This window comes from Sceloporus undulatus, chromosome 6, assembly GCF_019175285.1.
Source record: "Sceloporus undulatus isolate JIND9_A2432 ecotype Alabama chromosome 6, SceUnd_v1.1, whole genome shotgun sequence".
Lineage (NCBI taxonomy): Eukaryota > Metazoa > Chordata > Lepidosauria > Squamata > Phrynosomatidae > Sceloporus > Sceloporus undulatus.
The window spans coordinates 76957280-76985263 of NC_056527.1; the positions used below are offsets into that span (position 1 = coordinate 76957280).

General features: G+C 40.1%; 1 pseudogene; it reads left to right on the top strand.

The window, feature by feature from the left end:
• Positions 1-4456: 4456 nt before the first annotated feature.
• The window catches only part of LOC121933621, a 31931-nt pseudogene continuing 8403 nt past the window's right edge, over positions 4457-27984 (top strand).

Consider the following 27984-nt stretch of genomic DNA (forward strand, 5'->3'; position numbering starts at 1 on the left):
TTATATTATCTTGATCTGGTTTAAACCAATGTGGCTCCCACTTAATTTGAATCCCTGAAGCGATTCGGAAAGGGAAATCATGGTTTTTACCCATTTAAAAGATGCAGGTAAAATGGGGGGCTTTTTGGGCTGAATTGATTTATTTGGAAATAAATTGATTCAGCCCAAGTGAAATCCAGGCGGAATCTAATCAGATTTGAATCTGCCTTGGTTCCTACTGGCAGCAGCTTTCCCAGCCATACCTCCATGCTCCATCCTCAGTCCTCCGTCTTCCCGGTCTGCCACTCTCCTTCCACCCTGGCCACTCCTCCATCCCCAGCATGGCCAGTAAGGACGGAGGGATATATGACAGGGAAGCCATGGCTGTCGCTTCCTGCACCGATTCTTGAAACCGGTGCAAACATAGTAGGAACCATGCTGTTTGCTGAACCGGTTTCAGGAATCGGTGCAGGAAGCAAATCAAGACTTAAGGGGGAATGAGGCTATTTACACAGAGAGATGGAAATGGTCCACAAACAATTAATGTTTGGAATTCTTCAAGGGGTTATAAATAGTCAAGGAAGGAGATATGGCTTTATATTATTTCAATCATTTGTAGGGCACCATCAGCTTACAGGAATCATAACTGTTACAAAATAAAAAGTTGTCCAGTTAATTGTTAGGGGCTGACAAAACAAAAAAGGACAATTATAATGAAATTCTGCCCACTTTCTATTTCTTCCTGCAAACTCCAACAACAACAATAACAACAACAACAACATGTATACAGTACACCTGCGCCTTGTGTGGGCTCATTTTATGCAGCTTCACGTTTAAGCAGAAGCCACTTGGGAAGGGAAACAATGGCATGTGCGCCCATGGTGCACACGTGCTGCTCCGCCACATGCATGAGCCCCATTATTTCCTATGGGGCTTGAGCAAAGGCGGATTTTCCAGGAACGGATCCCCCACGTAAGGAGAGGGCCCACTGCATATCATCTGAGAAGCTATTCTAAGACAGTGTAATGCTCAAATACTTGTGTTATCAAGGCCATGCTCATTAGTAAGGACCATGAACTCCTTGCTGAGTAATGGCAAGAAATCACTACAAAAAATAATTGGGATTTGACAGTCTGCAAGTCCCAGGATTCCATATGATGGAACCATAGCAGTTAAAGAGGAATTTAGTACTATAGAGAGCTAGCATGGTGTAGTGGTTTGAACGTTAGACTGTTACTCTGGAGATCAGGGTACAATTCTCTGGTAGGCCATGGAAACTCACTGGGTGATCTTGGGCAAGAGTGACACAGTCTCAGCCCCAGAAAACCCTGTGACAGGGTTGCCTTATGGTTGTTATAAGTCAGAAACAACTTGAAGGCACACAACAACATAATGCTATATCTGTACAGTGTGAAAGAAAGGGCCTCTGAATGATTCCCTAAATCTTTTCAGTTCTCTGATAGCACAATATTTTTTCTTTCTTCTTGCCCCTGTAAATAAGTATGCTGTCTAATAGAGTGTTTTTTTTGGGGGAGGGGGTACATTATCATGGAGGGCCCAATTGTAAATTCAACTCTGGCTGCTTGGTTATTGCAATTGAATTATGGATATTCATATGATTAAAGCTCACAGGGCTTTAATCCATATTACCAGAGTCTCCGAGAATTTCTGTTAAAATCCGGCTATTCCCAGGCCCAGTCTGACTAACTAATAATGTGAGTTAGTCAAAAGTGGGTGATGGCAATTCTACCTTGCAGGGCTATTGTTCAGCTATCGGTGAGGTAAAATGCCCCTTGACAGGGCTGCTTGGACTAGAGATCTGAATACTGGGATAGAATTCAAAGAACTACCCTGCAGTCTTTATAGCCCCACTCCTTTATGACAGATAAACATTTGAAATGGGGGAGATGGGCAGGTATGTGTGTACACTAATTCTGAGTCTGTAATGCATGTTTTCCATTTCACTGCATATTTTATAGACAGTACAATGTATTTTGTAATACAAACATGTTTTATATATTCTGTTTTAATGTTACATATTGTTTACTTTAGGCAAAACAACAACAACAATGTAATGCCAAACCTGCAAATTTGTACTGGGGACTGTCAGGAACCTGACAATCTTGCAAAGATGGAGGTTTATCAGTCTTCTGTTTAGACACAACTCCTGACTGGCTGGCTATCTGACCTGGATGACATAGTTCAGACAATGCGCTATATGTTCCAAACCTTCCTGAATTAGAGCTATCACATCATAGTATAACAATTCTTCAGTGACAAACATGTGATGGGAGAGAACATTTGAAGCCAAATGCTATAGCTGTGTCATCAAATCTCATTGTGGAGGGTCTGCTCATATTTCAAAATATACAAATAAAATAAAATGGAGAGACCTTGGGAATTATTTAGTGCATATAACATACACACACATGACAATTGTCATAAATTAAAAGTGAGCAAAAGGGTTACTAAATTATTGGAGTTGGCATTACATCTATCTATAAAGAAGGATTGTATATCAAAATTTAAAAGATGGGTGGGGGGAATTCACATTTAACATTAAGGTTAAAGGAATAAAACTCCAGGCATATATACTACTAGCCACCATAATCCACCACCTCAATTTGCTGTGTTGTCAAAATGAGACTACAGTACTGAGACATAAGAGGGAGCTTTCAGCCAAAATGTGGGAGTAACATATTAGAAATAATGTGCTGCATTATGTGCTTCTTTTTCCATTAGTGCAGAATAACAATGTTGCTTTTTCCCTTTCATGTAAGCAGGGGTGAACTTGCTCCTTTTGCAGTGTAACAATAACAAGCTTTTCCTTATTGTGCATTATGTCTAGAGTAGAAGCAGAAATTCCACGTGGTTCAAAGATACTGGTTTAAATCATGCAGCTGGCATTCTTCTTTCCCTTGCTTGTTCCTTTTGCATAGGTGTCTAAGAAACTATAGCTGTGTTTACTGGCAGAAGCCATCTTTACTGCCTCCAAGACAGACACATAGACAAATATAGATGCATTTCATTCCATTTATTTTAAACTGACCTGGGAAGCAGGAATGAAAAGTCCTTGATAATACTTGAGTTCCCAAGAAATGTTTTAGAATAGGGAAATCATCATATGGAACCCTAAAATAAAATCAGTTTGTACAGGAACAACACTTGGAATTTTTAGAGACTTTTTGTTTGTGTAGAGGGCCTCTTTCGCATGCACACAGTCCCTTTCTTGATCTGTACTTTGTTTTATTTGTTCACATGAACACTTACAGGATAATCTGTAAGAAATTTCTGTTATAAAACAGATTTAGCCAGGAAGCACCAGCAGAATTATGTTAAGTAAAGAAGAGAGTGGTTTCCTGTTAATATAATCAACAGGAGAGTCTCACAGCTGAAGCTGCTGTGCATGTGACAAGTGAAGGCAGACCCCTGCTATAGTGGAAACTGAAAATTTGGCAGGACAGAAGTGTAATCTCAACAGAGACCACTCAACACTTTACATGTTAGCCTGTCTGGCTGTCACTCACTCACCGCCTCTGCAACTCAAATTGAAATGGAAGCGCTCACTTTACTGGGCATTACTTTGCAATATGCAATGAACAGCAACATGCTTTGCATGAATCTACTCTTTGATTACCCTTGAGAAGAAAACATAATGCATTTTTGTTCATAAAGATGGACACTCTATTGGACCCTTTTCATCTGCATGGGTTCATTTCCAGCACCTCACCCCCTCATGGATAGGAAAAAAATGTGGTTGATCAAACCCCATATTATTCAATGGGCAGTGGCTTGCATACATCTGTGTCTGTGCATCCATGAGCACGTGCCACCACCAATATGGACTGGAGCGATCCACAGATCCATTCATCTGCAGATAGCTAGCCCACAAATATGGCAGGTCCACTATAGATTCATAATCCAGCCTGAAAATGCTATTGTCATATATCAGTATTACTTTTTGGGGGTGGGGGATTTTTTTGTGGGGGGGATAACATTACTTGTTATTCTCGGGGGAAAGAATAACATCATTTCTTATTCATGCATTACTAACATTATATTTTAAAGTCTAAAATGACTAAAAAAATACATAACATGACCCCAAGGGTGTATTCTCCACCAAATAATATTTTGATGTAACAAGATAATAATAATAATAATAATAATAATAATAATAATAATAATAATAATTTTTATTTATACCCCGCCTTTCCATAAATATGATCAAGGCGGCTTACAAAGGATCAAAACAGTAAAATACAAAGTTAAAAACATTACAGTATAAGATTAAACGCATCACTACATGGGAATAAACAATACAAATTACATATATCAGGGGCAAGAAATGGAAAAGTCAAATTACAACAGTCCGAGGTCAGAAGGAAAAACAAGGGGCAGAGAAAAGAATAAATTATCTAAGGTGGGAATGCTAACTGAAATAAATGCGTTTTTAAGTTCTTTTTAAAAGAAACTAACGATGCGGAGGAGCGGAGCTCTACGGGGAGCCTGTTCCAGAGGGAAGGGGCGACGATGGTAAAAGCCCTCTGTGAGGTCCTCACAAAATGTGACTGAGGGACCTTTAGCAGATTTGTCCCAGATGTTAAATGTGCTGCATTATGTGCATTATGTTAAAGTTAAACATTACACAAAAACCCTAAAGAGAAACACTGTTTTTGGAAATAACATTGGCATGGTACACTCGGGGCTATAGCGCCATGCTCGCACCATGCTAGGCTTACAGAACCGCATGGCAACCGCATGGTCCCTAACCCTAGCACGTACTGGCAGCGCAATAATGGTAGCACCCTGTGTACACGGGCGCCGCCATTATGACATAACAGACACATAGCGTACGCATGTCGTGTGGTGCACTCAAGACATAACTGGCGTGGGGAAAACAGAACCCGTTTTTTGCAGGTTCCTTTTCCACTGCATGGAAGCTGCACAGTTTGGCGGCTGCAGCTTTCCTGGAGAGGAAAAACAGACGCCAGCAGACCGCCGTTTTTCAGCAGTCTGTACTGTGCCATTGTTGGCTCTTGTTTACCCACCCACCCCAAAATAATGTGTTATTTTTACAGTGGTACATTTAGGCCTAAATCCCTAGATTAGTCCTGACTAGGATAGACGCATTGAATCAAAGGGATTTACCTATATATTGGCTCATAATTAAGCATAGATTCAATTAGTCTACTCTATTTGGGAAGAAGCAATAAGAAACCAGACAAAATGTGTTATGTCTAAACTCTTAAGCCAACTGAGAATTAGAAACTCTGGAATCACTGCTTGAATAAAGGTTGGTGGTAAGTCCATTCAACAGACTAAACTGTGACATTATGAACAGAGTATTTAATGATCCAATACTGCTTATTAAAATACTGTCTGGCATCCTGTTAATGAGAGGATATCACAAAGCCAACTTACACTATCATTGTTATTGTGTGCCTTCTAGTAATTTCCAGCGACCCTAAGGAAAAAAATATAATGGAATTTTCTGAGGCTGAGAGTGTGTGACTCATCCAAATTCACCCAGTGCTTTTCCATGGCCAAGCATTCAATCGAACCCTTATCTTCAGAATCATAGTCCAATGCTCAAACTTCTACACTCTTTGATATAAGGGACCTGATTTCGGAATATTTGCCAGCCACCCTCTTCTACTGTACTAACAAAAAACCAGGCGTGCCACAACCAGTGGCATCTTGAAATCAGAAGTGATTAGCTTGAGGGCTCCCCAAAGATCTCCTGCACAGTAATCAGATTTCTTCCATAAAATAAAACGTTCAGTATTTGCCAGCTGCAGAGAGAGGCAGTTGAGACAGCAACTTGCATTCTGGGCTACCCATCAGTATGCAGGCTGCTGCTGCTGCCAATCCCCATCCTCCTGAGTGCTATCTTTGCCATCTTATGCTGCTGCTTGTTTCCTCCTACTGCCACCGCAGTCATCATAAAGTTCCACTGTATTTTTCCTGCATTTTTTTTTAAGTAGAGTTTTGAAATCTCTCATGTCTCTCTCTCTTTGCAACCCACAAATACTTCACCACTTTAGTTTATATAAGAGACCTGATTACTGTACAGGTGATCTATGAGGAGCCCTCCACTCACCTGCTTTTGTTTTGAGACACTGCAGAAGTGGTGGAGCTCCTAGTCATTTGTTAGTAAGGCAGAAGTGGGTGGTTGGCAAATATTCTAAAATCCAAAAAATATCCAAAATCCAAAACACTGGCTAAGGGATACCCGATCTGTATAAACTGATGCAGGATCCTGGCTAATATGAATAAATATAATCCATGAAAATAAAGAAATATAATCCATGTTACCTCGTAGTTTACTTTATTTCTCTTAGTTTATTTTATGTGTTATATCTACGTCTTGTCTTCCCTTTTTTATCTTACAACTTTGTAAAGCAGGTTATGCTGAGAGGTGATGACTGTTACAATATCATGAAAGTGGGATTTGTGATTACATTAGTAAATTCATTTTATTAATGGGACAGGAGTATGAATCCTAACCTAGGAGCTATATGAGGGGAAATAAGCATTCTAGGGAGGTTATCACTCACATTTTTGTCTCCGTTCTGGGCATGGGCAGGGAACTCGCATGGCCAATGAAAAAGAGGTTTCATGGCATGCTAAACTGTCAGCAAGGCATCCTCATGCCATCACTGACCCTAACCTGTACCTGAGCTGGGTGAGGTGCATGCATGATTTTTGCTCAGCCGAAAAGGTTCCAGTTGAGCAAGAAAGCTTTCTGGCTGAGCAAAATTCATGAGTCTCAGCCTGGCAATAAACTCTATTTTCACTCAGCCACGTGTGTTCCCTGTCCATAACCAGAACAGAGACAAAAGTGTGAGTGATAAGCTCCCTAGAATGCTTATTTTCCCTCATATAGGAACGCAAGGTCTCATAACCATCCAAGCCCTTTTTGGACCCTGCTTATTTATGGAAATGGAACTAATAATCTAATTCTTGCATTTATTGTGTGAATGTATATTGCTCAGAGGCTGCCAAGATAATTGCTGTAAGGAAAACAAAGAGCAATATGACCACCAAAATCCATAATGGGGACATAGCTTCCAGAATAGTTCCGTACTGGAAAGTTGGATTCATTACCTTTTAAATTGTCAGACTCTACATTATTTTTTACAAGCAAATTGCAAGTTAATGTATTATAGAATGTTATGTGCCAATTGTATAAATGCAATAGAAATAGAATACATTTCATTTTAATTAAATATATCTTGTGTGTTAGGAAGGCACTGTAATGAAGGAACTTACAAATGTTATTGTACGGAGATATAATTATGGCTATATGTTAAAGCTAAGTTGAATTACTCGGATTCCACTACTCAAAAGTAGGTTTATGCTTAATGAATTAATTTGAACATTGGCGTTGTAGAAACAGATAGTTTGGTGGATGGTTTGAGGCACAATTGAGGCTGAGTTTAGGCAGAACACATAAGAGAAGGCTTAGGGGCGAAGCAGAGGGGCAGGTAGGAGTGGCCAGGAGCTGTTCCCAGCCCAGTTGCTCTGGGGCCATCTTGAACACATGCCGCAGCCCCAAGGGCGCATCCTACTACAGTCTCAAAAGAAGCAGAAAAGATCTACTCCTTCTGAGGCTGTTTTTGGGCTGCCTTAAGAGGACCCAGCATGACTCTGGGGTGGCTTCCAGGCGCTCTGGGGGCATGTGTTGTCTAAACGCTACACCCCTGGAGCAACTGGAAGCTGCCCCCATCTGCCAGTCTGTTTCGGGCCTTACTAATCACAATGTAAATTGTGATAAATAACTTCCAGAAGTTTGAAAGGTACTAACTGGTGCCCCCTTTCCCCTCCACTCCATAGATCCTGCTGGGATTGTACTTCATTCTTCACTTTCTCCATTTGTAGCACACCTTGTAGGGGTATATATTTTTCTTTCTTGTTTAGTGGAACGTATATGTTGTGCCCCAGCAGGTTCGAAATTTATATTCTTTGGTCCATTTTTTCTAGTGGAAGTTCTTAAAGGTCTGAAATCTACTGTTAGTCCCAGCTATCCATGGGATCAATTGGATTTACCTACATTTAACAGCTGACTCAGTGTATCTACTCTAGTTGGAATTAACCAGCCCATTGCCTCCTTATGACTGGAGAAAATGAGAGGAGGAAGTTAGAATGGACAGCTGGAGAGAAAGGAAGGGAAATTATGAAATGTTCTGGAGCAAAAACAGAAACTGTGGTGACAAATGTACTTAAAGCACATTCATATTTATACCATTCCTATAGTCAGTTATCTACATATTTCTTTTTCACAGTTAATATTTTGATGTCATTATCAGTTAAAGAAACACTTTTCCTGTTCTTGAAGAAAGTCCAGGGAGTATACTATGTCTTCATTCAGAATCCACATTATAAGGGTAAGCACATCTTTACCACCAGCATTAGATATGTTTTATTTTCCACCTGATAACACTTTCAGAATGGTTGCTTTATCATCAAATCCCAGAAGGCTTATAAACCTGTAAATTAAGGAAAGCTTATTTACTCAAAATTCTTCTGAGACACATAAATTTAGCAGCAGAAATTTTCCCTGAGCCTGAAATAGTAGAAACTCTTCTTTACTATTCATATTTAAATCAATTCTTGCTTGCTTTTTTTCACTCTACTGCCGCCAGCTGTCTGACTTGCAAACAGACAATGGCAGTATGGATTAAGAAAATCTAGAACTTGAACTTCAGGAACATAATTTAAAATATGGAAGATCTGTGGGTCAGCCCTCTCTAAAATCTTGATCCAGATTCATAATACACAACCATGCAAGAAGAAAAAATCAAAAGACATTAAGTTGCCAGAATAGATAACAGAGCAACTGCTAAATGCAACAGAGGTAAAGCACAATCATAATTTCTCTGAATGCCTATTAAGCCATAAAGTAGACTTCTGTGCTCCAAGAAAATGAGGCCAGATATAAACCTTTCTAACAGGCCTAAGAAAGAATCAGCTTAATGTCCAGATGAAAGGGATGCACTAAAATAGTCTTGGATTTAGCCACAACAATACTGGATATAAGATTGTACAGCTCAGAGGTGCTTGTTCAGCTGCTGGAAGAAGTGTGTTTGCCCCTTTTCCTTTGCCACTGCCATGGCACCTCCTCAGGAGAAAGCCCAGCAGAGGCAAAGTTGGAGTGGGCGGGCACTGGCCTCTTCTTCTTCTCTGCCACAACCATGGCTTTCTCCTGAAGACAGAGGTGGCAAAACCAAGAAGGGCTTGGTGACCCGGAAGCAGCTTTATTTTGGCCTGTCTGTTTGGGCCCATTAATGCGCAGGAATAAGATTTCACAGGAATTGGAAAAAAGGAGATTTTTATAGGTATTCTCAGGCCCACTTTTCAGCACATTCAATATTAAATTCAGCACACTGGTCTATGACCAAAATAAACTTTATAAGTCATCAGCCTAAAGATAGATAGATAAATAAACAAATACAAATTCCATTAGTGTAGAGAACTTAATTCCTTTAGGGGAGTTTCATAAATAATGATATTTTGTATTTGCCTCAAGGGTATGTTACTGTATCATACATCATATTTTTTTTTTATTCCATGCAGACTGTCAGATAGCAATTAAGCTGTTTGTGTGCCCCTTTCCACTAAATTATCTGATTCTAAGATCCTACTGAGCAGGCTGTTGATTGAGTCTCTCGGGTACATGACCTTAAATCCTGGGTTCCATTTGGAGTAGGTTGCATGAACTCATTATCATCACCGCTGCTGCAGATCTTTTCAAAAAGCTACATCATTTGGCATGGCAAGAGATGAGTCTCATACTCAGCGAATTGTCAGCCTCTGACCAAGAGTGAAAAGCATTCATGCAATTTGAACAAAAGCCAAGCTCAGAGATGAAATAGGGTTTGACTCCTCAAAATTGTTTTCCCTAGCCAAGTAGCTCTAATAATAGTTTCCTCCCTGGTACAAAACCAGTTTTGTTTTGAGTGCAGTTTCAGTTTGTCAAATTAGCCAGTCAACTCATTACAGTGGAGCTTTCCTAGTAATGTTTTTAGAATGTTTGACAAGTTGACATTTTAAAAAAAGGACATTACAATATTGCTCACTGTTTATCTGTTCAGAACTTAACCTGGGAAACTGGTATTATGGGGTTTTTCCCCCTACAGAATGATAATTTAGGAAGAGGTATCACTGGGGGGCTGCAGGAGGAACAGATTGCACCAGATGATACCCTAAGGAGAGGTTACATCACTGCTTCCCAAACCTTTGGCAGAAATGGGCTGTGGCAATTGCCTGCATCCCTTTAAAATGCAGAAGAGAAGGAGTGAGTGGGGTGAGGTTCAGTGGGAAGAGAAAGGGGAGGCCTTTTTAAAAAAAAAAACCTAAATTTTAATTTTTTTTAAATTTAACTTTTTAAAAAATATATTCTTTTTAAATTTTCTTTAAAAAATCACATCTTACCAAATTTTCACTTTAATCACATGAAACAATGTACATTTAAATAATAATAATAACATTACGAAGAGCCCATACAGACAGGCTAAAATAAAGCTGCTTTGGTTCACTTTGGAGGTATGCTGTTTAAATGGTGCATGCATCCTAAGAGGCCAGAAGCTGTGCCAATGCCACGCTCCAGTCCTAAGGACTAGAGTGCAGCTTTGGCGCAGCTTCTGGCCTCTTAAGATGTGTGTGTTATTTAAACAGTATACCTTCACAGTGACCCAAAGCAGCTTTATTTTGGCTTGTCTGTATGGGCCCTAAGGATTCTATATGGTGTGTTATAGGAGAAGGCCTATGCAGGGGTGACACCATGAGTTACCGCATTGGGTAACACCAACCCTAGTAACACCGTTGCATTTAGGTGGCCTTTTTAAATATACTGAAGGCCCCAGATCCAATACGATTCTGGACGTTAAGTGGGATCAGACTATGTTAGTACTTGGAAGGGAGATCACCAGGGGATACTGGGTGCTGTGATATATTCAGAGAATAGCAGTAGCAAACCACCTCTGAGTTTTCCATGCCTAAGAAAATCCTATGAAATCAATGGGATCTCCATAGGTTGACAGGTGACTTGGAGGTGTGTGTATTACATTTTAAAAGAACCTTTGCTACCCGCTAACAGTTGCAAAGTTCTTTCCAATTATGGAATTCTTCAAAATGAAAAAGGTTTTGTGTTTATATACAATGCATGGCTCACATGAAATCTTATTTATGCAACAGAGAGTAGACACTGTGAACACACTCCTTTCCTCTTGCCAGGATGGTATCAGTCATAAATATATGATCAGGGACTCTCTGAACTAGGATAAGGAAAAAAATTCAGATCTAATCCCATAAAAAGAGCAATACTGGGCAAAGCCATTGAGTCTCTCCAGTTCCAACATCCTTTTTCCAACAGGTGATAATGAGTTGCTTCTGTGTCCTATGACCAATGGACATGGGGGAACAAAATGATAACAACCTCTCTGCCACTTATTACAGCTCTAGACGATATTGATCAAATATGATTTTGGTAAACGTGTTAAAAAATAAATAAATAACTCCAAGACAGCTGGCCTAGTGGCATGGAAAACTGTCTAGTGGGGGCTCCAGTCTCAGGCTCCCATCAGCACTTTGCTGAGTGAGGGGAGTCCTTAATCATTCCTTCTGCTGTCATGGATGTCCCCTGCAGTATCTATCCATCAAGATAAACTATCCACCACGAGAAGTCTGTTACAATGATTCTGTGTTTCTACTTTATTAAAATGATAAATCTGGCAGCTAGTTCAGCTCACATTAACTTTAAATTTTATTATGAGCAAGCAGTCTCTCTAATGCAACTATATTCAAACATACAAAGCAGAAAACAGAATAAAATAGGTAAATTGTTTTGTTCTCTTATTGACTACTGTAGACTGAAAAGTCTTTCAGCACTAGATGGCAGTGTGGTTACATAACAAGATTCATTCTTTTCTTGTAATGTGTAATAGTGTCACCACAACACAAAGTTTGAGATGTGCCTCTTTAAGGGAAAACATTTTTACCCAGAACAAAACTTTACTCCTCTTGCATAGTGTGTGTACAACTTTAAAGGAAACTTAAAAGACTGTTAGAAAAGATACTAGGTAGGAGAATACTGCAGACAAAATGAAATATAGTTATGGAGAAGATTTTGCTTCAGCATGTGTATTTTGGCTTGAAAAAGTCAATGAGTATGGAGACATGATGGTAACCGTCTGTGAAGCCTGGATCAGAGATATCCAATCTCCATCTCTATTTTATGGACCTGTATATTTCTTTGCTACACATACTGATCTTCACTCATGAGTGATCATGATCCAGAATAAAGTGGGCACTGAAGTAAAATCATATTTTTAAAGTTTGTTACCCAAATTCTCCCCCCCCCCCTTTGAGATCACCATGGGGGCAAGAGACAACTACTCCTCACTTCTCTGTATTTAAAAAAGTCATGGTAACTAGTTGGAGGTCCATCAGCTCATGGGTTTTGAATAGGAAGCCTTTCACACACCACAGTTATAGCACTATGGTTCTACTTTTGCTGCCACAGTCACATCCAATGGAATCCTGGGGATTCAGGTCTAATGAGGCGCTAGAAGAGGTCTCCAGCTGAGAATTCAAAATATCCCTCTCTAAACTGCAGTGCAACAACCAGCATGGTGTAGTGGTTTGAGCACTTGGCTATATTTCTGAAGTCCAGGAGACCTGCCCAGCCATAAAAGCCCACTGGTTGAACTTGGGCAAGAGTGACACAATCTCAGTCGCAGAAAACGCATGACAGTTTTGCCTTAGGGTCATCATAAGTCAGAAACAACTTGAAGGCACACAAACTGCAGCTTTCAGAACTTCATAGAATGAAATCATGGCCATTAAAGTGAAATCTTTAAAGTGTACCTTTAAACCACAAAACTATTTTGAGGGACAGTTGAAATGGGACAACCACAAACAGCTGAGTCAGAAGCACATGGCATGAGGCAAGTTGAAGTAAGGTTGTATCATGGTATGTGGGTGAGTCAGAGCCATCCTCCTATATAAGTGGACCAAGAGACTGATCAGGTGGGGTTAAGTTTGGTGCTGGTGGAGTTGGTTGGAGTAGATGTTGGTGTAGTTGACTGGAAGCTGACTGAGTGGATTGTGTAAATATTGTATTATATTGTACACATTGCAACAGAAGATAAAGCCTCCAGAACTTTGGATGAATCAACAAACATCTATGAGTGTTTCTTTATATGTAAAAAGTGTCCATTGCATTGCCAAGCTTGATGTTTTTGAACTCTGTGACGATATTGTTTTGGCTGCATCTGGGTAGACTTATCCCCAGATTTTTCTGGTAGTTGGCTTCCTCCTTGCCAACAAAATCATAGTGCTGTTACTGTATAGTATGAAAGGGCTCCTGGCCAGGGTTATGGATCATTTTACTACAACAACCGACTCGCAGTTTATTCTCGTGATAAAATAGACAAAGTTGTCAAGTGATATCACTTGCATCAAATACATCAACAGTCCTCAATTTTTTAGCATTTTTCCAGGGACAATCTTGTTTTCCTTTGCATTTAAGACTATGCTTAAGACATTTTGATGGCAACGGATTTAAAACAACTGGAAAGTCACCTCATGAACTCCATAACCTCAGGTACAGGTAGTGACAAACTATCAGATATCTGGCATCCATAGGTTGTCTTTATTAGTCATCATTAATAATGTACAAACCTTTACAAATCACATATTTAAAACACTCTAGAGCAAAAATGAATTCAAATGTGTTCAGGCAGCATATTACCATCTTACTTCAAATAATCTTCTAGAGAGAGCAATGAGAGCTTCAAAAGAGTATAAGAACAATGTCCACAGAAAACTTTGAGTTAATATTTGCTTGATTCCCTTTGAAATGCAAAATCACACCTGAAATCACCATAGCTACAAGTCCATCTTCTAATGGGAAGGAAAATAAGGTTTCACGTGGATTTATGACATGCAAAACTGTGGGGAGAAAGAAGAAAAACCAGACTCTAAAATCACAAAGTGTTTTTGAGGGTGCTGGATTCCATCTTATGTCAAAAGTGTCAGTACTCGTCAATCAATCTAAAGTTATTTTTCCTGCATTGCAAGAAAGAAAGAGTTCCCAGTCACTGGAAATCTGCTGTTCAGTTTGTGAATTAAGACAGAAGTACAATAGCAGTTGGAATTAAACAATACAGTTAAATTTCATATCTTTACTGTATTGACCTGGAGGTAAAGACTTCCTCCTGAGACCACTGTGTGTTTCACTTTAATTTTCCTATTCATCACCCAATTACAGAGTGCCCGCACCATACATGGGCACACTATACGTGGCTTTCAGGTTACACTGAAGCTGCACTGCAATAGAATTATGGTGCATGTGTCTGTAGTGCGCGTGCCGCTACCACTGCACCACGTCCAAGCCCCATTATATCCAATGGGGCTTGAGCATATACATGATTTGCCTTACATGGTGGTGGGGGGTCTGGAACAGATCTCCGTGTAAGGCAAGGGTCCACTGTACTTGTTTTTTTTGTTTGTATGTAGTGGATAGTGTACACTGTTACCCCAGTGATAAAGTGAATGGAACTCTTTTTTTGTTTGAGAACATTCATGCTGATTGTTCGGTCATTCTCATATGTCTTGTTCCATTCTCCCCTCTTGGGAAAATCATTTAACTCCTGGATAAACCATTTAACTCCTGAAACACTGCTGCAGAACCCTTTCTTGCTATAAATATGTGTGACTAGATAATAACAATTTGGTCTAGATTGAAGTCAAACAGAACCTCTATTCAATTTCAACTGGACATCTCAGTAGCCACTCCTTATATTGCAGGTGGCTACTGAGCCATCCTCATTCTTGTAACTCAGCAATTGAAGCTATGTTTCAGGATTGGTATACAGTGCGCCCGTATCATATGCGGGTGCACCTTAAGCAGAGCTGGGAAAGCTGAGCTGGGAAAAGTGGTGGTGTGCCCCATAAGGGGTAATGGCATGTGCACCTGTGGTGCACACCTGCTGCCACGCCACCACACTGCTGCATGCACGAGCCCCATTCATTTAAAGGGGGCCCAAACATACGTGGAATTCCCCTTACATGGGGGGTCCGGAAAAGGGAAGGGCAGACTGTAATAGTGCATCTTTACAACCCTGCAACTTCCTATGTTTTGCATCATTAGTTCTATGTGAAAGAGACTGTGCTTGGCATGTGTGTTAATTCCCCTTGTATGAATAAACTAAACTAATTTGGAACCTGGGTTTGAAACCAATATACAGAGGGCCCCTGATGGCTGCTGGGGTCTGGTTCTAGGACCTGTGGATATCAAAATCTATGGATGCTTAAATCCCATTAAATACAGTGGCAGAGTAAAATGGCAAAATCAAGGTTTGCTTTTTGGAACTGATACTTTTAAAAATATTTTCAAACCATGGATGCTTGAATCCATGCATAAAAAAACTGCAGATATGGATGGCTAGTGTATAAAGACCTAAGATTTCTAGCTTTATGTTACTGAAACCCCCTTGCTATTTCTTATTGAGCTAAATCAATTTTCCCATTGAATACAATTTGTGGGTGCCCTCTTGGGACCCCCTATTATTTAGGTAACAACCCATAGATGAATTATGTGAACTAATGCACACTTTTCACAGCTTCCCATTGACCAATTTCTTAACTTCTCTGAGTACATTCCTACCTATTTGCATGTATATCTATTCTGTCACCAAATACAGTTGCCAGTCAAAAGGGAAGACATATGCACTTCTGCTTGGGTTGTCATCTATTTCAACTGGTGTCATATGATCTTATAAAAAGGTTTTATAAAAAATGTAGTGTTCATTTTTTCTCTTTGACCAAAAAAAACAACAAACATGTAAATCCTTCACTGGTGTTCTCTCTCTCTCTCTCTCTCTCTCTCCTCTCTCCCCTTTTGAGATCCTGAAGTACCAAGGCAAAGTGGGATGTTGGGGGAAAATAAAACATTTATTTCTCCTTGTTGCTCAGGTGAAACAGTGTGTCAGGAGGTTTAATAAGGAAAGAAACTGATGGATGAGGATGCAGAGCCAAAGAACCATTTGTATTATTTCCTCCCAGCCTGTAACTATTTAAATGTCCATTGCCTTCAGAAGTGGGCTAAAGAAACACCCATCTGCCCAACCTCTGCCAAAATGTGTAACTATGTGAATAATCTGATGTCTGCCTATTCAATAATAGTACAGAACTAAAACACAGAAAGTAGTATCCTTCCATATATACTACAATTAAAAATACTGTATTATACTAAAGGAAAACACACTTGCAAGAGCAGCGAAGGGCAGTCACAAATGACAAAACAAGCAGTAAACACTCTCAGAAAGACAAACCCATCAGAAGCAGCACCACACATAAAATAGGGACATGGTATATGAGAAGCATAAGCCAAGGGAAGCTAGACATAGTGAAAATGAAAATGCCACACATGAACATACTGGGGGTGAATGAGTTAAAATGGACAGAAATAGGCCAGTTTGAATCAGATAATCACACAGTGTTCTACTCAGGGAATGAAAAGACAAAAAGAAACAGGGTGGCTTTCATACTAAGAAAAGATGTTGCAAAAGCAGTCAGAGAATACAATGCAAAATCAGACCGAATCATCTCAATACGGCTCCACGAGAAACCTATGAATATCACCATAATTCAAGTGTATGGACCAACCACTGAGGCAGAACAAGTAGAAATTGATAGATTTTATGAAGGAATACGGGAAGAAATCGACAACAAACCAACACAGGATGTCAAGCTGATCACTGGAGATGGGAAAGCAAAGTAAAGAAGTAAAGAAGAATCAAAAACAGTAGGCAGATTTGGAATAGGCAAAAGAAACAAAGCAGTTGAGCGTCTGATAGATTTTTGTGAAGCCAACAACCTATGAAGCAAACACATTTTTCATACAACCAGAGAAAAGGTTATACACATGGATAACACAAAAACCAAATAGATTACATAAATGGAAGTAAAAGATGGCAAAACTCCATACTGCTGGCCAAGACTAGACCAGGTGCTGATTGTGGCACAGATCACGGAACTACTCATTCCAAAAATAAAAGTGAAACTGAAGAAGAGGGGGAAAAAACAGTCATCATACCAAAATATGATTTAAACAACATTTCCACAGAATTCATTGACAATATAAGGAACAGATTTGCAGTACTAAGAATAATAGCTAGTGAGCCAGAAGAGCTTTGGCCTGAAGTCAGGGACATAATAAAAGAATAATGCATAAAAACACTTCCAACAAAAGGAAAGTGAAGAAACCATGAATGTCAGATAAAACATTACAAGCAATAAAGGAAAGAGGAGAAACTAAACAAAAAAGAGATGGGGATAAATTAAGAACCATGAATGCAATAGTACAATGGCTAGTGCACGAAGATAAGGAAAAATACTACAATGACAAATGTAGAGAAAGAGAAGACAACAACAAAAAGGGAAGAATTAGAGACCTATCCCACAGGATTTGAGAAATCAAGGGAAAGTTCAAACCAAGGACCAGGAAGCTCTACGACAATAAAAATAACACGATTCAAGACCAGTAAGAGGTAAAAAGACAATAGATGCAATATACAGAGGAGTTATACTGTATAAAAGAGATGACAACATGAAGGACACGTGGAATGAAGAGCTATGTGAAGATGAATCCCAAATTCTAAAAACTGAGGTGGAAGCTGCAATAAAGGAAATGGCAAAAAACAAAGCTCCAGAAACAGATGATATTCCAATAGAACTGTTGCTGTCCACATTGACAGAGTCAACTCTAGTGTTAACTAACATATGTCAACAGATTTGGAAAGCAAAACAATGGCCAACAGATTGGAAACGATCCCCATCCACAAAAAAGGAGACACAGGAGACTGCAGCAATTATAGAACCACAGCACTAATTTCTCAGGCAAGCAAAATCATGCTCAAAATTCTGGAAAATAGGCTCCAACCATACATGGAGAGAGAAATCCCAAATAGGGTTCAGGAAAGGAAGAGGTACTGGGGATCACATTGCAAATATACGATGTCTAATGGGACATAGAGGGAATTCCAAAAGAAAATCAGCATGTGCTTTACAGACTATAACAAAGCCTTTGACTGCATAGATCATAAAAGGCTATGGAATGTCCTTAAAGATATGGGAGTGCCAGTACATCTTATAGTCCTAATGAGGAATCTGTAGTCAGGACAAGAGGCTACTGTCAGAACAGAACATGAAGAAACAGAATGGTTCCCAATTGGCAAAAGAGTCAAAGAAGACTGCATCCTATCTCCTACTTATTCAACTTATATGCAGAACATATTGTAAGGAAATCAAGCTTGGATATGGAAGAGGGAACAATAAAAATACGAGGAAGAAATATCAATCTGAAATATGTTGAGGACACCATAAGACTAGCAGAGAACCTCAAAGACCTGGAACAACTACTAAGGATGATCAAAGAAGAAAGTGCAAAGGCAGTCTTAATGTTGAACATAAAGAAAACAAAAATAATGACCACAGAGAACTTGCACACATTGAAACTAGACAATGAGGAAATAGATATAGTAAAAGAGTTCTCATATCTAGGATCAAACATTGATTGGAATGGGGACTGTAGCCAGGAAATCAGAAGAAGGTTAAGAATGGGGAAGGCGGCTATGAAAGAACTACAAAAGATCCTAAAATGCAAAGACATATAACTCAGAACAAAAGTCAGAATCATACAAGCCATTGTATTCCCTATTACTATGTATGGATATGAGAGCTGGACAGACAAGAGAGAAGATAGGAGGAAAATCAACTCATTTGAAATGTGGTGCTGGAGACGAGTGCTGAAGATTCCATGGGCAGCCAAAAGGACAAACAGATGGATCCTAGGGCAGATCAAGCCAGAAATATCCCTAGAAGCCAAGATGACAAGACTTAGATTGTCAGACTTTGGACACATTGTAAGAAGGCATGAATTGTTGGAAAAAGACAATAATGTTAGGAAAGGTGAGGGAAGTAGAAAGAGAGGAAGGCTACATACTAGCAGCCCCAGTAACACATTTGTGAAGACATGAGATAATGGCTGCTTTCAAACCAGTATGTTCATTAATTAGCGCTGTTGTGATGTGAATGGGACCCTTGCTTGCTCCATCCTCAATATGACATTTCTTCAAATATTTAAATATGTCTATCATGTTACCTCTTATCCTTCTTTTTTCCAGGCTAAACTTCACCAGCTACCTGAGCTGTTCCACATAGGGCATGTTTTCTAGACCTTTCAACATTTTGGTTACCCTCCTCTGGACATGCTCCAATTTGTCAACATCCTTCTTCAACTGTGGTGCCCAGAACTGGACACTGTATTTTAGGAAAGGTGAAGTCTGACCAAAACAGAATAGAGTGCATTATTACTTCCCTTGATCTCTAGACACTATACTCTTGTAGGAGGCTAGAATTGCATTGGCTTTTTTAGCTCCTGCATCAGACTGTTGACTCATGTTCAGCTTGTGGTCTACTAAGACTCCAAGATCCCTTTTGCATGTAATCTTGTCAAGCCACTGCGTCTCCCATCCTATATCTGTGCATTTCATTTTTGCAGCCGAGGTGCAAAAATTACATTTCTCCTGGTTGAAATTCATTGTGTTAGTTAAGGTCTGACAGGAGTGCTCACAAACGTCTGAATGGGGCTACAGTTTTTAAGCATCTGCTTCCCAGAATACAAGCTCACACAGAAATTTAGCTCTGCTTTGATTGAGTTGTTTCATTAACTGTATGAAATGAGACAAGCTAAACACTGGGAAAACCCTGGTGGTTTGAAAGCAAATTCAAAGAGATGATTTGAAGGGTCTCTGGGAAAAAATGCTCAGCTTTTCCAGCTAATTAGGGCTGCTGGGATTATTGGGCAATACACATTTCTAGGTCACGGTAAGTTTAGTGCAGTCTCTCTTTTTTAAAAAAAAACCCAACTAATCACAAGATAGCTGAACTGTTTTATCGTACAATTATTTTCTATTGCAGGTTATCTCTTTACATTAATTATGGCAACACACTGAACTATTACGTCAATGGAAGAAAACCTATCGGGGATGTTAAAACCTCTTGCCAAAATCTTCAGAGGCAATCCTTTCACTTCCTCAGGATATTGAAACCTCTTTCAGGCATTAGTTCTACATTCAGAATGATAATACATACCTGTTACAGACTGCCAAAATAAAGCTGCTTCAGGTCTCTTTGGAGGTATGCTATTTAAATGATGCATGAGTCCTAAGAGTCCGGAGGTCGCGCCAAAGCCACACTCCATTCCTAAGCACTGGAGTGTGGTGCAGCTTCCGGATTCTTAGGATGCATGCATCATTTAAACAGCATACCTCCAAAGAGACCCAAAGCAGCTTTATTTTGGCAGTCTGTAGCAGGCCATAGGATGGAGCAGGATTAGCTCCTAACAGTGAGAGTCTGTGTGTATTTCTGAAGGCAGGGTAGGCATACATGGAATTGATAATATACTGCCATTTTTTTTCTTTGTAGTGTAAAATCTGACATGGTGCACATGCACATGCACACATACAGAGAGATATGTGTATATTTAAGATTATGGTTCTTACCATAATTTGTTTGTTTTTGGTGTGCCTAGCCTTACTATTGGAGTCAGCTGAGCGTATTTGATCATCTTGCCAGTGCCCCTGCTTTTTTTAAGTGCACATTAATCCGTTAATTAATCATATTAATGATGATTAATATGAAAATTAACAATAAGTAAATAAATTAATAAATGTATGGAATTAGATGTGACCTGGGCTGGAAGGAATAACTAAACCTCATCTTTCCAAATGCTTGGATGGGGAGTGAAGAAAAACACATGGGATGGTGAGGTTTAATCATTCTTCCCCAGCCATTACTCCCCTTCCCACCTTCTCTTGTGTGCAGCAGCTACCCACATTAAAAATATACCAATGGAAACTTTTTCTAACTCTTGATAATTGCTACATACAGGGGAATTTGGCCAGGATGTGCATAACTGAGAAGGATTAAGCCTGCTTTCCTCCCATAATGTGATCATGATCAGGATTAGTAATGGCTGTTTTTTTGCTATTCTAGTAAAATGAAAAAAGAAAAGATGTTGCACATTGTACATATTGTTACAGACAGAAAGGTTGGGGCTCAAATGCCTATTCCATTGCCTGATCTTCAAACTCTTTTTCCTTTTCTCAAACCTTTGTTCTTCGACAGTCCCATGCACTCAACCACACAATACCTCCATATCAGAGACTGTGCTTCAGCTTTGTTACAGTCCCTCAGCATGCCAGGCAGTGGTACTAGTTTCTCAGGCCACAGGCACTCACATCTCCTTTGCTGATAAGTCTATTTTTTCTTTATTCTTCTGTGTGGGAGACTCTCATTAAAAAGGAAGGCTAGGCATTTAAAGTAAAATTGTTACACGTTGCTTTCTCAATTTCATTGCATTCATTTATGCTATGAATGGCCAAATATGTATAAGCCTGTGGGTATACTTTGCATAGATGTCTATTTTAAAGAAATTGCCTTATGACATTTCTACACATTATTCAAAATTTTGTTCTTTTTTTTTTCTTGTTAAAAGGCACTATTTCCAAGTTTACCCCATGAGCCAAAATTATTTTCCATATTATATTGTTGGGGGTTTCTAATCCACTTTCTACTAATAAAAACCGTTAAGGGATAGCTCACTTGATTATAGAACATATTCTGAAGCCAAGAGTGTGACACTAGCTGGTTTTTGTACCTTCCAGGGTCTAATCTTCACTGCAGAACTAATGCAGTTTGATACCATTTTAATTGGCAAGGCTCATTGTGATGGAATTCTTGGATTTCTAGTTGGGGCACCAGAGCTCTCTGACAGAGAAGGCTAAATATCTAACAAAACTACAAGTCCCAGAATTCCATAGCATGTATCCATGGCAGTTAGAATCATAGAATCATAGAATCGTAGAGTTGGAAGAGACCACTAGGGCCATCCAGTCCAACCCCCTGCCATGCAGGAAATCCAAATCAAAGCATCCCTGACAGATGGCCAACCAGCCTCTGTTTAAAGACCTCCAAGGAAGGAGAGTGCATTCCACTGTCGAACAGCCCTTACTGTCAGGAAGTTCCTCCTAATGTTCAGGTGGAATCTCTTTTCCTGTAGTTAAAGTAATGTCAAACTGTACTACTTCTGCAGTGCAGATGCAGTCTGGAACTCCTGTCATGGCTGCCAATTTGATAACCAGAAGTGATGTCACATCACTCTCAGCTGCCTCTTGGGCTAATTAAAAGGGTGTTTGTTTGTTTGTTTTTGCTGTTTTGGAGTGGGAGACCCCTGAAACAAAAGGACGGGTAAACATTGTGGAGGTCTAGTGTGCTCCCATGTGCCCCACTCCTTTTCTAGGTAGAAAATTATGTAAATCACCTTGAGTTTAAAATAGAAAATGTGTGAAACACATAGGCCTGGTACAAACTGCTCCAAAAGGGTGGGCTGGTGGCAGCCTGTTTACCTGAGGAGGGATGCCACAGCATCCCAACTGCCCGGCATCCCTCCACCCCAAAAAGGACCCGGAAAAAAACAGGTTCTTTTTAGGATGGTGCATGTATGTCATGAGTGTGCCATTGGTGCACTCGTGATGTAAGCGAGGTGCAGTGACATCTATATGCTGTGTGTCACTTACGTCAAGATGGCAGCCCCTGTATGGATGGGAGGTTGCCATTAGGCAACCACTGTGATGGGCTAGGGGTCTGGCGTGTGCGGTTGCCGCACGCTCTGGAACCCTAGTATCGGCGGCATGCCACTTTAGGTCCGTCTGTCCCAGACTATAGTCATTACCTCTGATTATGCCAGCTGCCAAAGACAAGACTGTAGTATAGTGCTGTCATAATTTACAAATATACTATGGTATAGTGACATTATGAGGACATCATTTTCCCTTTCTAACCTTAAAATTAATGTTCTATATAGTCTTAATTATGATGCCACAAAATTGTTCTTATGCCATTTTATGTGCCCGTATTGGTCTAATTCTTTGGAGTATCTGTGAATCTGGGTATTTCTTTACCATTTAAGGTGACATATCCCAAGTAATCAAGCAGAAACTGATATCCATCTAGTTATTTTATTTGCTTCCCCAGTACATGAATTTCTCCAGAGCTTCAAAACTTCCCTAAAGATAAGAGGAAATTCTCTTCACAGAGATAATGAAAAACATCCTCCAAAGATTAAATCTTCAAAATGTTAAAATGCAAGGTATCCCCTATCTCTCATTCAAGTATCTGATCTGTAGGAGCAAATTAATCTCTCTGGTGTCTTCTCAACATAGATGCAACACAGTTGTTGTGGCAGCCTGCTTGTTTAAACATTGAGTAATCAAACTAAATTTTCATTTGATCTCAGATGTGGATCCTTAGAGAGTTTCTAGTAATATTCCCCACTTCCTTGAAACATAAAGGAGTTTAAGAGTGAGGCAGGGGTGGTCTAGAACTCTGCTTTCTTACTATGAGTAGACTTTTCCCTGAAATGAGCAAATGCTACAATAGCTTTCAAGCTCATTCTGGGCACTTTGAAGTTTTCCTATTATGCCAGCCAGTCTGGGCAGCAAGCACAGCTTAGGCAAGTATTTGCATGTCAAAGCAGCAAGTTCTGTTTTGACTATGAACACTCTATTTGAAGTTTGGCATGCTTGCTGGCATGAGACTCTGCAGGCATCTGAATTGCATGCTGTCATTCCAGATGTGCATTGTCTCTGTAGAAATGCAATTTCACAGTCATTAAACATTTCAGGTTCATTGAGTGCTAATTATGGCAGAGAGCATGACAGCCTGGGCTTCAAAGCCCTAGTGGACAGGAACACCTATTGATCACCCAATTGATTTGTATTACCTAGATATTGAGCTGTCTTGTTTCCTGCTGTTATATAAACTGCCTGGATTTTCTTTGTCATAGTAATAATAGTAATAGTAAACCTTCCTCTTTCTCTGTTATGTCCCTTTGATTTTGCATTCAAACTCTACACAAACAGCCTAAAGCAGTCCTCTACAGATTACAATGAACTTCAGCTCCCAGCATATCTCACCATTAGTGATGTTGACTAGGTTTGTTGGGATTTTCATTCCACAACATATTGAGGACCACATGATTTCCATATCTGACCTAAGTGAATGGAGAAAATCTAAGTGCTGGACTAACATGTTTGGTAACCTACAATGTCTAGAAAGTCATTGAATTGCAATTTTTTTAAAAAAAATCTCTCACTGTACTTTAAGCACTACACTTTTGCACCTAAAGCACTGCGCTTTAACCTCCCACTGCATCTCACAGCTCAGCTAGCATGATATGTACCATCTAGGAATTTAAGTTCTACAGGCAAAAGATTATTGGCACTTCCACCAATGCATCTGGCTCTATCAAGGCTGTGAGCTTTCTGGGATCTGGCTCCACATTTGTGAAACAGTCTTCCTTTGCACCTCTGGCTGGAGGAACATCTTACCTGCTTTCCAAAAGGGTTGAAGACCTTCCCCTTTGAGTCACCAGATGGAGTTGCTGAGTGTGCCTAAGATGGCTGAGATGGGTAGTGACTGAAATGGAATTTGTTTCAGTAGATTAGTATATTATTTTAGTATTTCGGTATTTCATACTGTTGTGTTTCATTGTCCATTTTTGATTATGCTGTATATGTTTGGTGGAAAAGGAATTATAAGTAAATGCCACATTAATAATAATAATAATAATAATAATAATAATAATAATAATAATCCCTCCCCCATTATTTAGCTTTCAAAATAATTATTATTTAGTTAAATGCACACATGAGGCCTGCACCATGCACGTTCTACCAGGTGTAACTACATGCCTTCCCCCTCCATAAGCCCTTTTCATATCTCTCCTGGTGCTGCCTCCCATGGCCATTTAGTGGCCATGGAATAATGCGGGTGGCCAGGAACTGTTTGTGCTTTATCATCTGGGCACAGGAAGATGACACTGATTTGTACCCCTGAAAGATCCCAGAAGGAAGCCTGTGTTGTCATGTGGGTGACTGCTGAAGCAAAGAATGCCACTGCCTGACTACACTCTCTTATCCCCTGACTACTGAATGACCATGGTAGGCATGGGGTCCCTCAGCATCAGTAGAGGTATGAAAAGGGCTCAGAGGGCATGTGTCGTGTATACGGTGGACCTGGATTCAGCCATCCCCACTAGCTGTAAAAAAAAATGCTGGTGTAACATTTTGATGTCTCTGAGTGCTAGAGTAATGTTGCATAACAATGTATTTGTAGCTCTGTTTGAGCATTGAACACTTGTAAGTGTGGTGAGGAACAGGCATGTGATCCCACCACTCGCAACCTTCTCACATTGATACGGAAGCTCTGCAGTGGGAATGTAGCCATGTTCAAGTTCTGTTTGCAGTCATACAGACCTTTATAACTGCATTCACTTGACATCATTGACCCTCTGTCAATCTAGGAAACCCATGTGTGTGGAAGCAATGGCAGGTGGTATCAGTGGGATTCTGCTCTAGGTTTTACTCCATACCTAAAGAACTCTTAGGTGCTGAATCAATCATAGCTACAGAATCTGAAGTAGTTTTGTTTTATTTTTGCCCCGCTAATACTGGGGAACAGAAAGCCGCGTTCCTCCTGGCTATTTTATCACAGCTACATTGTGGGAACAGAAGGGGGGAAGGTATGCAATTACCTAGGAGCTGGAGAAGTAAAGGTAACCAGAGAAAAGAGGGTATCACGTGTGAATGGAAAAACGTAATTCAGACACTAGCTTTAGCTGTTGGTGGACAGCAGGTATACCTATTGAGAAAGTGTATTGGATAGGCTTGATATATAGGTTTATCAGGGCCCAGGTCCTTGTAATGTGTAGACCTGGTGCATAGGTCTTGCTTTGTCTAAATCATCAGATTCGCATCCCATCCTGAAACATTTCTATAGCTGCTCATGAAACAGCCCATATTTCCTCAGGACTTGACGCTGTACTTGAGAAGTAATTAAAGTAGAACTATTGGGGGAGGGAGGCATGAAAGTAGGAAATAGAGCTCTACATATTTCACTTTCAGCATGTAGTATCTCTTTTATAACCTGCCACACTGTTAGCAGCTTTCACACTCCTGACTAATGTACTTTCTCACCTATCAAATATATATGCAAAACAATAATCTGTGTATGCTGAAGCAACTGGTGGTGTGTGGTGGTAACTGCTGATCAGAATGTGCTCATGTGATCGTGCATTTGCACTTGCATGAAGCGATGAAGACTACATCTTTTCATAATTTATATATATAGTTAAATATGTATTTTGAGAAGAAATAATTCCTTTAATCTAGCCAGAAGGCATTCCAGATCATTTTAATAATTATATATCTATTTCAACTAATCTTGGATATACTAGATGTGTTAATATATGAGACAGCAAATTTTTTATCCACAGTACTACACTATTCAACTTTGTTCAGCCCACAATGGGGAAAAAGTACATGTTATTCTATTTTTTAAAAAATAGCTGTGTATCTCTCTCTCTCTCTCTCTCTGACACACACACACACACACACACACACAGAGGGATTATGATTTTTGCTCTTTCAATCCCTTTCCTAATAATACCTCACGCCAGATAGATACTTCTTTTTTATTGTAAGACCACAGTTAGTTAATGCTTTGAGTATGTGGACAGGAATTGTGGAGAAGTGAGGGCCACCACATGCATACTGGATCCTTGTCCTTCCTGGCTTCTGAAAGCAGCAAGTGGTGGCCTCCCAGCTTCAGGGGTTTCTGGATGAAACGTATTATCTAGATCTATTTCAATCTGGCTTCAGACCTGGCTATAGGATGGAGACAGCTTTAGTCATCATAGATCCATATGTGGATAACCTATGGAGGGAACTGGACAGGGGGAGTGTGTCCCTGTTGGTCCTCTTGGATCTCTCAGCTGCATTTCATACCATTGACCATGGCATCCTTCTGGGCTGCCTTTCTGGGATGGAACTTGGATGCACTGTTATATAGTGGTTCCAGTCTTTCTTGGAGGGGCGATCTGTTTGACACCCCCCCAGCCATTGGCCTGTGGGGTGCCTCAGGGTTGGGGGAATCCTGTTTGACACCCCCCCCCCCAGCCATTGGCCTGTGGGGTGCCTCAGGGTTCAATTCTATCCCCTATGTTATTTAACACCTGCATGAAATTGCTGGGAGAGGTCATCCGGAGTTTTGGGGTGTGGTGACACCAGTATGCAAATAACACCCAACTCTATCTCTCCTTTCCATCTGATTCCAAGGAAGCTGTCTCCATACTGAACCAGTATCTGTTGTTAGTAATGGACTGGATGAGGGCAAACAAACTGAAACTTAATCCAGAGAAGGCAGAGGTGCTCCTGGTCAGCGTAAGGCAGATCAGGGAATGGGGATTCAGCCTGGGCTGGATGGTGTTACAGTCCCCCAGAAATTTCAGATTCACAGCTTGGATGTAATAAAAATAATAAAAATAATAAAACTTTTATTTGTATACTGCTTTTCCTTCCGATCAAAGCGGTTTTACATCATTAAAACTCTATGATCCAGGTCATAGTACAATATCTCAGCAATACATACAGTTTGTGCTCCTGGACAGGGGTGCATTTGCACAGCCAATATGTGTGTGCCAGTTGCGCCTGTTCCTTGAAAGGTGAAATCTGGCTACAGCGATGTATGTCTTGGTTTTATCCCATTTGGACCACATGGGACTACCTGTGGAAACTCTTCAGAAACTTCAACGGGTTCAAAACGCCATAGCCAGAATGCTGACTAGGGCCAGTTACAGGGAGCATGTAACACCCTTGTTAAAATAGCTTCACTGGCTATTGGCTTGTTTCTGGGCAGAATTCAAAGTGCTAGTCATGATTTATAAAGCCCAATACAGCTTAGGTCCAGATTATTTGAGAGATTGTATCTCCCCAAACAAACCTGCTAGAGCCCTAAGATCTTCAGGAGAAGGCTTTCTCTCAGTCCTGTCAAGAACACAGGCTTGCTTGGTGAGGACATGAGAGAGAGCCTTCTTGG